Genomic DNA, 12,743 nt, shown 5'->3' on the forward strand with positions numbered 1-12,743 from the left:
ATACTATGGTACATTTTTAGTCTATTTTAAACCTGCATTGACCTTTCCATCCTTACACTTCCCATCCTTTGTAACTGGGCTACTGTGTGGAACAATTTCCCTTGTGGATCATTAAAGTGTGTCTTAAGTCTAAGTCATTGGTTCTTAACCTGGGTTTGATCGAACCCTAGGGGTTCTGTGAGTCGGGCTCAGGGGTTCGGCGGAGGTCAAAACACACCCGACTCATCATGTAAATAAAAACTTCTCCCTATTGGCGTATTACAAATACAGCAACAGCAGAAGTCAGACTGATTTGCAGGTGTGTAATTTGTTGTGAGTTTATGCACTGTGTTGGTTTTGTTCTTTGAACAAGGTGATGTTCATGCACGGTTCATTTTGTGCACCAGTAATAAAACATGGTAACACTTTAGTATGGGGAACATATTCACCATTAATTAGTTGCTTATTAACATGCACATTAGTAACATATTGGCTCTTAACTAGTCATTATTAAGTACTTATTAATGCCTTATTCGGCATGGCCTTATTATAACTCTACCCTGGCCCTAACCCTCTAACCCTAACTCTAACCAAATAACTCTAAATTAAGTCTTTGTTACTTACAGTGGTTTTGTTAACTGTATGAAAATGTAAAATTTAGTGTGTTAGCAATTGTTAAAAACTGTAAGTGAAGCACTCCGTGAATTTTATTTAAAAAAAATAAAAAATGTGTAGGTTGCGTCCAAAGTCTCGCGAGATTTCGTGAAGTCGTCCGTCACAAAGCGACCCATCTGAGATAGTCTTGTTTCAGTGGTTCGGAAAGGTTTGCAACATAACCCGGTAAAGACATACTCACAGGTCGGTAGCCACCTTTGTGTCTGTGGCGAAAAAAAATGATGTAGTTAACTTATGTTCCAACTATCTAGGAGAAAGCTGGGACTTATAACAATGGGTGAGCGTCGCTTAAAAAAAAGTTGCTAGTTCGTTAGCACAAGATGACGCTAATGTTAGCAAACACACCACTGGACTAATCTACAGATTCCTGATGATTCCGCCACAAAAAGGCCTCTAAATGTGTCCGATCCCCGCCGGAAAAAGGTAAGCATCGTGCGTGTGTCGAATCATGTTATTTATGTCTTCTACATAATGTTACTCGTAACTTTGTGTATGTTAGCTTGAACGTGAACTCTGGAGTTTAGCTTCACCGGTGATTTCCTGGGCCAAATAAGTTAAAGTTAAGAGTGTTTTAACTTATTTTTTTACATTAAATATCTTTAACGTTTATCGTTAATTCGCTAATTCTTCCAGTTATAGCGCACTTTTAGTTCACGCCCTAAAATAAGATGTTTAGTCCGACTATCTCTCGACAAAGAAGTAAACAATATTACAAACTGTTGAACGATCATAGGAGTCAATCAGTTATTTAAATGGGTTAATATTTAAAAAAAGCCACACTAATGGATCGTTCTTCTCTGGTGTATTATGTGTTTGTAGCTAAGCAACCTTATCTAACAAATACTTCCGCGAGCTCTTAAAAAATGGCCGATATACAGTCGCGGTCAAAAGTGTACATACACTTGTAAAGAACATAATGTCATGGCTGTCTTGAGTTTCCAATAATTTCTACAACTCTTTCCAAACAGCTCAATTTTTGTTTCATCTGACCACAGAACTCTCCTCCAGAAGGTCTTATCTTTGTCCATGTGATGTCAGATGAAACAAACATTGAGCTGTTTGGCCACAATACCCAGCAACATGTTTGGAGGAGAAAAGGTGAGGCCTTTAATCCCAGGAACACATCTCCTACCGTCAAGCATGGTGGTGTAGTATTACCGTATTTCCTTGAATTGGCGCCGGGGCGGTAATTAATTTAAAACCTCTTCTCACTCCGGCGCTTACCAAAGGCATGCGGTAAAGGCAAGCATGCGCTAATTATTTTAAAACCTCTTCTCACTCCGGCACTTACCAAAGGCATGCGGTAAATTTAGGCCTGCGCTTATAAATTTGAGTGTGATGTAAGGATACCATCATGAAAAGCACATTCAATAAAAAAAACGTTTTTATGGTCTTACCTTTACTTATAAATTAAGTCCATTCGCAGCTCCTTCTGACCAAAAGCATCGATAACTTGTTTTTAGAAGTCTTCCTTATCTTTCTTCAGTTTTAAAAGTCTCGATGGAGATCTTCCTTTAATTATTACCTCCTGCTTTGATTGAAAGTCCAGTTCAGAAAACTGTTTTATTTTAGATATGTCATCCTCCATGTTAAAAGTGCAAGCGAGAGGAAAAAATAAACGATCGCTGCTAAAGCTGTTGCTGCTTGTTGTCACTTCTTCTGCAGCCAAGTAGTCGCAAGAAGGATCACTAGCGCCCTCTACCACCAGGAGGCGGGAGTCATTTAATGACTCATATTTGACACATGCAGCTACGGTATATTAATAAAACATAGCTGCTTACTGTTTTTAGCATATTCAATAGCCTGGACCTTAAATCCTACTGAATAGCTCTCAATCTTCTTCTCTTTATGCGATTTCAAATTATTGAAATCAGCCTCCTCCATTTTGAAAATGATGACAGGTGAAGTGTCACTCGTGACGTGACGAGTTTGACCCGGCAGAAATTTTAGGCATATGTTAATTATTTAGCGAAACGAGTTTGACCCGGCGGAAATTGTAGACATGCGCTAATAAAAATTATATTTTGCGAAACGAATTTGACCCGGCAGTAATACTAGGCAGGCGCATACTATATACCCGGCGGCAATTCAAGGAAATACGGTATGCTCTGGGCCTGTTTTGCTGCCAATGGAACTGGTGCTTTACAGAGAGTAAATGGGACAATGAAAAAGGAGGATTATCTCCAAATTCTTCAGGACAACCTAAAATCATCAGCCCGGAGGTTGGGTCTTGGGCGCAGTTGGGCGTTCCAACAGGACAATGACCCCAAACACACGTTATGCTAGAATTAAGGTATTAGAATGGCCTTCCCAAAGTCCTGACTTAAACGTGTGGACAATGCTGAAGAAACAAGTCCATGTCAGAAAACCAACACTTTTAGCTGAAGTGTACCAATTTTGTCAAGAGGAGTGGTCAAAAATTCAACCAGAAGCTTTCCAGAAGCTTGTGGATGGCTACCAAAAGCGCCTTATTGCAGTGAAACTTGCCAAGGGACATGGAACCAAATATTAACATTGCTGTATGTATACTTTTATGTATATATTTTGTATTTGGTGTAGTGTTTTGTATATTGTACAGGATTGCTTATTTTTTTAATATATTTTTTAGTAGTCTGTTTATTTCAATTCTTAGTTTTATCTTTATTACCTCTTGTGTAATTCATTTTTATCCCATATTTGTTCCCACGACCGAACCTTAAATTGGAGTCCTTAATCTCGTTATATGCAAATATAATGACAATAAAGTCTATTCTATTCTATTCTTTTGACCCGGCAGATTTGGTCAAATTTTCAGTAGACCCATAATAAATTCATAAAAGAACCAAACTTCATGAATATTTTTGTGACCAACAATTATGTGCTTCAATCACTCTACCACAAAAAATAAGAGTTGTAGATATTATTGGAAATTTAAGACAGCCATGACATTATGTTCTTCACAAGTGTATGTAAACTTTTGATCGCGACTGTAGGTATGTATGGCGTTGTCTCTGCTACAACTTCCATTACCAAAATCATGTATTATTTTAGAAAGGTATTTTTGCTTAGAGTTGACATAATCCTCAGCAGTGATGTTCGTCAAACGTAACATAATGATGTTAGACGATTTTGGGTTGCTTAATTATGCCCAAAAGTCCACCCGACATTTAGTGTAGGAATGCTGACAATTATTCATTGCCTGTTAAGATTGTCCTCATAAGTGTCACGGGTGAGCTGGGGCCTATCCTTGCTGACGTGTGAAAGGCGTGGAAAACCCTGATTGACTGGTTGTCAGTCAATCACCAGGTGCATACAAAACCCAAAACAAGTGAAGTTGGCACGTTGTGTAAATGGTAAATAAAAACAGAATACAATGATTTGCAAATCCTTTTCAACCAATATTCAATTGAATACACTGCAAAGACAAGATACTTAATGTTTGAACTGAGAAACATTTTTTTTTTTTTGCAAATAATCATTAACTTAGAATTTAATGGCAGCAACACATTGCAAAAAACTTGTCACAGTGGCATTTTTACCACTGTGTTACATGGCCTTTCCTTTTAGTAAACATTTGGAAACTGAGGAGACCAATTTTTGAAGCTTTTCAGGTGGAATTATTTCCCATTCTTGCTTGATGTACAGCTTAAGTTGTTCAACAGTCCGGGGTCTCTGTTGTGGTAATTTACGCTTCATAATGTGGCACACATTTTAAATGGGAGACAAGTCTGGACTACAGGCAGGCCCGTCTAGTACCCGCACTCTTTTAATTTTTTGTAACACGTGCAGAATGTGGCTTGGCATTGTCTTGCTGAAATAAGCAGGGGCGTCCATGAAGAAAAAATCGTTGCTTGGATGGCAACATATGTTGCTCCAAAACCTGTATGTACCTTTCAGCATTAATGGTGCCTTCACAGATGTGTAAGTTACCCATGCCTTGGGCACAAATACACCCCCATACCATCACAGATGCTGGCTTTTGAACTTTGCACCTATAACAGTCCGGGTGGTTCTTTTCCTCTTTGGTCCACAGTTTCCAAAAACAATTTGAAATGTGGACTCGTCAGACCACAGAACACTTTTCCACTTTGCCTCAGTCCATCTTAAATGAGCTCGGGCCCAGCGAAGCGTTTCTGGGTGTTGTTGATAAATTGCTTTGACTTTGCATAGTAGAGTTTTAACTCACACTTAAAGTTGTAGCGACAAATTGTAGTTACTGACAGTGGTTTTCTGAAGTGTTCCTGAGCCCATGTGGTGATATCCGTTACACACTGATGTCACTTTTTGATGCAGTACCGCCTGAGGGATCGAAGGTCACGGGCATTGCCGCTTACGTGCAGTGATTTCTCCAGATTCTCTGAACCTTTTGATGATATTACGGACTAGGGATGTCCCGATCCGATATTTGGATCGGATCGGCCGCCGATATTTGCCAAAAAATGCGTATCGGCAAGGCATGGGAAAATGCCGATCCAGATCCAGTTTAAAAAAGAACTCCGGTCCGTGTTTTCCAACGCACATATTCAAATAATACATTCCACTTTTCTGCTGCTCCCTATTTATGTTCCACATTTTCCAGCACACCTTCAACACATCCACAAGTCTGGATTCTCACGCAGTTGCTTTTAGCTGCTGGCATTACACGACAGGCTCTTCTCACTCCTTCTTCTGTCTCCTTCTCACAGACAGCAAGCGCAACTTCTTACACACGTCACATACTGTCACGTCATACGTCACATACGTATACGTCCTCTCCCAGCAGAGAGGTAGCAGAATGGCTAACGTTAGCTGTGATGCTAGCGCAGCCGCTAAGGTGCGCGCCTGCTCAAACGTCCTCTGCGCACGGCAAATCTATGCCACGCACAAAATCAAATAAAAAAATAAGCTCATAACAATTTTCGACACACGGACACGACAGAGAAAACAGTTTTCGTCATCATTGTTCAAATATTGCAACGTCTGTCGAGACGCTTATCTTCATTCGGTGCCACACGTCCACACCATCAAAATGCAAGGCAAAAATTTCCACATCAACACCGTCTGAAAAAATTAGTGATTTTTTTAGTTGTGATTTCCTTCTCTGCATGAAAGTTTAAAAGTAGCATATATTAATGCAGTATGAAGAAGAATGTTTTAATGTAGACATGCAAGCCTTGAAAGAACATTTTGAAAATCAAGACTACATTTTCTGCAAATGGGTGCATTTCTACCTTATATTTTAACTTTAGATTTATTCTCATATCAAACTCTTTTGGCTGTCTTTTTGACACTTACATCAGGCGCCCCCCTCCACACCCCGGATTATAAATAATGTAAATAATTCAATGTCATTATCTTGTGTGATGACTGTATTATGATGATAGTATATATCTGATAGTATATATCTGTATCATGAATCAATTTAAGTGGACCCCGACTTAAACAAGTTGAAAAACTTATTGGGGTGTTACCATTTAGTGGTCAATTGTACGGAATATGTACTTCACTGTGCAACCTACTAATAAAGGTCTCAATCAATCAATCAAAACACATAGAATCATCATACTGCTGTGATTATATGCATCAAGTGTTCATTCAAGGCTAAGGCAAAATATCGAGATATATATTGTGTATCGCAATATGGCCTTAAAATATCGCAATATTAAAAAAAGGCCATATCGCCCAGCCCTAGTTTCAATGATGCCATTTCTGTTTGTCATGTATAATTTTGTCTATTTTGTGTTTATCCTTGAATAAACAGGTCAGTTTCTTGTTACCAACCATTGTGTATTATTCAAACTCCCCTAATTCAGCTGGCTAGTTGTTATCAAGAGTACTAAAACCCTTTTCAACATGATTCTGACAACTAAGTAGGCTAAATAACTTTAAACTTTAATACATGCTCGGATAGGCCAGTATCGGTCAGTATCGGTCAGTATCGGTATCGGATCGGAAGTGCAAAAAACGGTATCGGATCGGAAGTGCAAAAACCTGGATCGGGACATCCCTATTACGGACCATAGATGGTGAAATCCCTAAATTCCTTGCAATAGCTCATTGAGAAATGTTGTTCTTAAACTGTTGGACAATTTGCTCACACATTTGTTCACAAAGTGGTGAACCTCACTCCATCCTTGTTTGTGAATGACTGAGCATTTTATGGAAGCTGCTTTTATACCCAATCATGGCACCCACCTGTTCCCAATTAGCCTGTCCACCTGTGGGATGTAAGATGCATTCCTCAACTTTCTAAGTCCTTTTTGCCACTTGTGCTAGCTTTTTTGAAAGATGTTGCAGGCATGGAATTCTAAATGAGCTAATATTTGCAAAAAGTTTACCAGTTCTAATGTTAAGTATCTTGTCTTTGCAGTGTATTCAATTGAATATAGGTTGAAAAGGATTTGCAAATCATTGTATTCTGGTTTTATTTACCATTTACACAACATGCCAACTTCACTGGTTTTGGGTTTTGTATATATCGTAGGGGTGTAACGATTTATCGATAGATCGATTTATATTATTGTTATATTATTTTTATCGATATAAGTAAAAAAAAAACATTGGATTTAAGAACTGCATACTTAATAAAAAAATACCTTTTACCGATAAGGACGTTTAAACGTTAAGTCTATCTGCTCATCTGTGGCATCATCAAAACAAAAATGGCAGATGTCTTACAGTGGTCGGAAAAGCTCACAGCAAATGCAAAACATTCAGCTACAGCACGACTGCAAAAGCCACAACAAATACACAGGAGACAACACAATAATATGAAGCCACAACTCAACAAATGATACAACTGACACAACGGAAGTGACAGCGAAGCAAGTTACGACGATGGACCAGGTTGAGACGGAAGGTTAAAAACAGTGTAATAAACTTAGTATATCAGTATTGTTGAAAAAGTTTAAACCTGTTATTATTTATGACTAAGTGGTTACACTTAACGTCCTAATATTCGTGACACACTCAGCAATTTGGTCAGTTCGTCGCTGAAACTTGGCCCCTGTCACTTTGTCTTTATGATATTCCGTATTCATTAAAATGAGAGTAGTAGCAGGTCAAACCACTGTTTATTTAATCTGAAAATATTTGGTTGCACTTCATTTCTCAGGTAAACCTAGTGTTAATTCAACCTCAAGAGATGTAGATTGCACTTTATTTTTGATAATTGTTTGTTTATTCTATATTGAAAAACTACAGCAAAGGTAGCAGGTACATATACTGTTAACATGTTGGTTACTGTGCTTGTATTTAAAATTTCTTGAATGGTGAAAATATGAGCAGAAACGGTTTCCTCTTGTAATTCAGCCTAAAGTGTTGGCTGCACTTTATTCAAATACGATGTCACTGCATTTGCCATTAATGAGTGTTTACTTGCTTGTTTGTATCTATAATTCATACATACCTAATCCCCTTACTGTATTTATTTTGCAGTCACACTGGTTGAATAGTTTTTGCCAAAAAGTTACTGAATCGATTTTAACTCTTTCAATCGTTTCAGTTTGTATCTTTCTAAAAATATGGTATCGGCAACCACAAACTCTGAATCTAATAAAATCGTTGTTAAAACAAATCGATGCACCCCTAACAAACAAGCACCTATGCACAATTTAGAGTATCAAATTAGCCTGATATCCATCTTTTTAGGGTTATGGGAGGAAGCTGGGGTACCCGCCCTTAGAAAATCTCACAAGCACAGGGCAGGGAGAACATGCAAACTCGACCAGTAATGTTGATATGCTTTCAATGTAGTGAGTCCCAGGGACGCACAGTGAGTGGATCCCTGGAAAATTCAGTAGGTCCCCTATAGGGATGTCACGGTATGAAAATGCAATGTCACATGAATGGTTTTTGAAGTAATAACTTTGTGACATGAAAAAACCCAAAAGTAAAGTAAAAAACATGGTGTTTACTTTTTGATATCAATATACAGTATGACACAAAGCAGTTTGGCTAATGAAGATAAAGTCAAATAAACTAGCATAGTACTTCTCCAACAACACCATGTGATTCAGGGCAACAGTTTGGCCAACAAAAGTGAGCTAACTAGTATTGATGTTATTGGTACACTGACAATGTTGACAGTTAAATAAAGGAGAGACCCTCCCAGTAAACAAACAGCAGGACTTTATAAACAAGTTGTGTCAACGTTCCCTCCACATCGCATGCTGCAAAGTGACTCTCAGGCCCCGTTTACATTAAGCCGGATAAGGTTATCCAGGGTAAATCACACCTAACCTTATCCGTGTCCACACACAACAATGCCACCGTTTAAGACTCCCGGCCCCCTCTGTCCGCCGGCGCAACGCGACCTAGTACACATGCGCGAAAAGAAAAAAAACGTCCATCTTCTCTCCAGTAGATGACTTTACTTCACTGTGAAGTTATTTAAAAAGAGCTATATTGTAAATAGTTTGCTGTGTATTTGTGTGCAAGTTTTTAAATTAAAATGTATCTCCTTTGAACAATATCCAGTGTTGTGGTATTTCAATTACCGTATTTTTCGGACTGTAAGTCGCAGTTTTTTTCATAGTTTGGCCGGGGGTGCGACTTAAACTCAGGAGCGACTTATGTGTGAAATGATTAACACATTACCGTAAAATATCAAATAATATTATTTATCTCATTCACGTAAAAGACTAGACGTATAAGATTTCATTTTATTTAGCGATTAGGAGTGACAGATTGTTTGGTTAACGTATAGCATGTTCTATATGTTATAGTTATTTGAATGACTCTTACCATAATATGTTACGTTAACATACCAGGCACGTTCTCAGTTGGTTATTTATGCGTCATATAACGTACACTTATTCAGCCTGTTGTTCATTATTCTTTATTTATTTTAAATTGCCTTTCAAATGTCTATTCTTGGTGTTGGGTTTTATCAAAACAAATTCCCCAAAAAATGCCATTTATACTCCAGTGCGACTTATATATGTTTTTTCCCTTCTTTATTATGCATTTTTGGCCGGTGAGACTTATACTCCAGTGCGACTTATACTCCGAAAAATACGGTAACTAGAATTCAATGTGCTGTGGGGCCCTATTGTAGTGAATCACACCTGACATCATATATGAATCAAATATTTAATTGACATGGGAATGTAGACAATGCGATAAAGAACCTTTTACAACAATTAATCCAGACAGAGAATACCCAAAGTATTGTTGTTGTGGGTTGATTCCGCCGTTGGGGTATTCTTCCATGAGATATGGCGTCAGGGAATAAGCTGGGTCACTGAAAGAAAAACAGGGAGCGGATCTTCATCTTCCAGTAGTTGTTTGGGACACGAGGGGATGGTTCCATCTTTCAGCTGCGCGTTAATGGCGTAGTTAGCGAAGATGCGGGCATCATGCACGCTGCCTGGCCATTTCACAGTCACATCCATAAAGCAATATTTATAGTCACACACTGGCTGTATCACATTCACGGGAGGAAGGGACCAAGTTTTTCTGTATATAGACTCACAGCTGACCCGGACATTTGAAAGTTCTCTTGCCGTCTGAGAAGTGTTGTATCCGAAATAGCTGCAATCGCCCGTTGCCTTCTCTTAAGGTATTGATTTGTGATTTCCAAAAGCGCCTGTACATGTACAAGAAGGAGAAACACGGGCATGTCTGGATGATCCGCCTCCATCTTTGTTATGAAGCTGACTATGGCGCGTTCATTCTGATGTCACTTCCTGTGTGGTGTCTGATGTCTCCACCTTCTCTGTGGTGGTTCTGTCAGGGAGCCTGGAGTCCAACTCACAACTCAGCTCATGTTTCTGGCGTCACAAATATATATATATATATATATATATATATATATATATATATATATAAAACCAAAAAATTTATATTTTGTTGTTTTCTTACTGTACCGAAAATGAACCGAACCGTGACCTCTAAACCGAGGTACGTACCGAACCGGAGTTTTTGTGTACCGTTTCACCCCTAATGGATATACAGGTAAAAGCCAGTAAATTAGAATATTTTGAAAAACTTGATTTATTTCAGTAATTGCATTCAAAAGGTGTAACTTGTACATTATATTTATTCATTGCACACAGACTGATGCATTCAAATGTTTATTTCATTTAATTTTGATGATTTGAAGTGGCAACAAATGAAAATCCAAAATTCCGTGTGTCACAAAATTAGAATATTACTTAAGGCTAATACAAAAAAGGGATTTTTAGAAATGTTGGCCAACTGAAAAGTATGAAAATGAAAAATATGAGCATGTACAATACTCAATACTTGGTTGGAGCTCCTTTTGCCTCAATTACTGCGTTAATGCGGCGTGGCATGGAGTCGATGAGTTTCTGGCACTGCTCAGGTGTTATGAGAGCCCAGGTTGCTCTGATAGTGGCCTTCAACTCTTCTGCGTTTTTGGGTCTGGCATTCTGCATCTTCCTTTTCACAATACCCCACAGATTTTCTATGGGGCTAAGGTCAGGGGAGTTGGCGGGCCAATTTAGAACAGAAATACCATGGTCCGTAAACCAGGCACGGGTAGATTTTGCGCTGTGTGCAGGCGCCAAGTCCTGTTGGAACTTCAAATCTCCATCTCCATAGAGCAGGTCAGCAGCAGGAAGCATGAAGTGCTCTAAAACTTGCTGGTAGACGGCTGCGTTGACCCTGGATCTCAGGAAACAGAGTGGACCGACACCAGCAGATGACATGGCACCCCAAACCATCACCCAACCATGCAAATTTTGCATTTCCTTTGGAAATCGAGGTCCCAGAGTCTGGAGGAAGACAGGAGAGGCACAGGATCCACGTTGCCTGAAGTCTAGTGTAAAGTTTCCACCATCAGTGATGGTTTGGGGTGCCATGTCATCTGCTGGTGTCGGTCCACTCTGTTTCCTGAGATCCAGGGTCAACGCAGCCGTCTACCAGCAAGTTTTAGAGCACTTCATGCTTCCTGCTGTTCTAAATTGGCCCGCCAACTCCCCTGACCTTAGCCCCATAGAAAATCTGTGGGGTATTGTGAAAAGGAAGATGCAGAATGCCAGACCCAAAAACGCAGAAGAGTTGAAGGCCACTATCAGAGCAACCTGGGCTCTCATAACACCTGAGCAGTGCCAGAAACTCATCGACTCCATGCCACGCCGCATTAACGCAGTAATTGAGGCAAAAGGAGCTCCAACCAAGTATTGAGTATTGTACATGCTCATATTTTTCATTTTCATACTTTTCAGTTGGCCAACATTTCTAAAAATCCCTTTTTTGTATTAGCCTTAAGTAATATTCTAATTTTGTGACACACGGAATTTTGGATTTTCATTTGTTGCCACTTCAAATCATCAAAATTAAATGAAATAAACATTTGAATGCATCAGTCTGTGTGCAATGAATAAATATAATGTACAAGTTACACCTTTTGAATGCAATTACTGAAATAAATCAAGTTTTTCAAAATATTCTAATTTACTGGCTTTTACCTGTATATAAAATCTCTTCATATATAGCCAATTTTTTGCACACTTTTGACTAGTGATGCACCAAAAATTTGGCTGCCGAAAAAATACTTTGCTCATCAAAAATGAATATTGTGATGATGGAGCCATTTCCGCTGCCTGCGCACACGAATGACGTATCTTTCCCAAAGATGATGTAAAATTCGCAATCGGGTCGCATTCAGGTTGCGTTTCCGTTTACACTGCAGGCACATTTGAAAAGATCAGATTCAAATCGCATTCGGACGACCTCCAGACGTGGCCTGAATCTGATGCGGAAAGATCAGATTTGAAGCACTTTGGGGTGTTTAGACTGGCAAAAAATATCCGATCTGTGTCACTTAATGGCAAAAAAATCCGATTTGGTGTGCAATGTAAACGAGGCCTTATTTTGCATCAGGCGCAGTAGAGGTTACAGAAGTGTGTACAGACAATGTTAAGGCACTATTGCTCGGAAGCAGATCAGAGAGCTGCAAGAGCAATACGTTTTATCCCAATCTTTAGTGGTATTTTTGTGTTCTCCTTTCCCTGCTTACTATTTAGCCGGAAGTTGCATGTATGTATGCACAGTCCCTGTTTGTGCATAACAAAACAGCGACAGCCATTCAAAGTATTTTTCTTCGCTGCCAACCTGTGGTTATTTACGGGATGTTTTAGGGACTAGCGAAGTTGGCTAAGTTA

The 12,743-nt window shown here is 39.1% G+C and overlaps 1 protein-coding gene across 5 annotated transcripts in view; it reads left to right on the forward strand.

Annotated features, from left to right (window-relative positions):
• The first annotated feature begins 757 nt into the window (after positions 1-757).
• The window catches only part of cep350 (centrosomal protein 350), an 83,498-nt gene continuing 71,512 nt past the window's right edge, over positions 758-12,743 (forward strand). For 2 of the 5 annotated variants that reach the window (XM_061977797.1, XM_061977796.1), the window contains exon 1: positions 766-1,077. The gene's annotated coding sequence lies outside the window, so the exon portion shown is untranslated. Of the gene's footprint in view, positions 1,078-12,743 lie in introns of all 5 variants that reach the window. The other 3 variants (XM_061977795.1, XM_061977793.1, XM_061977794.1) reach the window with 3 other exon arrangements.

This window comes from Nerophis lumbriciformis, linkage group LG18 (assembly GCF_033978685.3).
Source record: "Nerophis lumbriciformis linkage group LG18, RoL_Nlum_v2.1, whole genome shotgun sequence".
NCBI lineage: Eukaryota > Metazoa > Chordata > Actinopteri > Syngnathiformes > Syngnathidae > Nerophis > Nerophis lumbriciformis.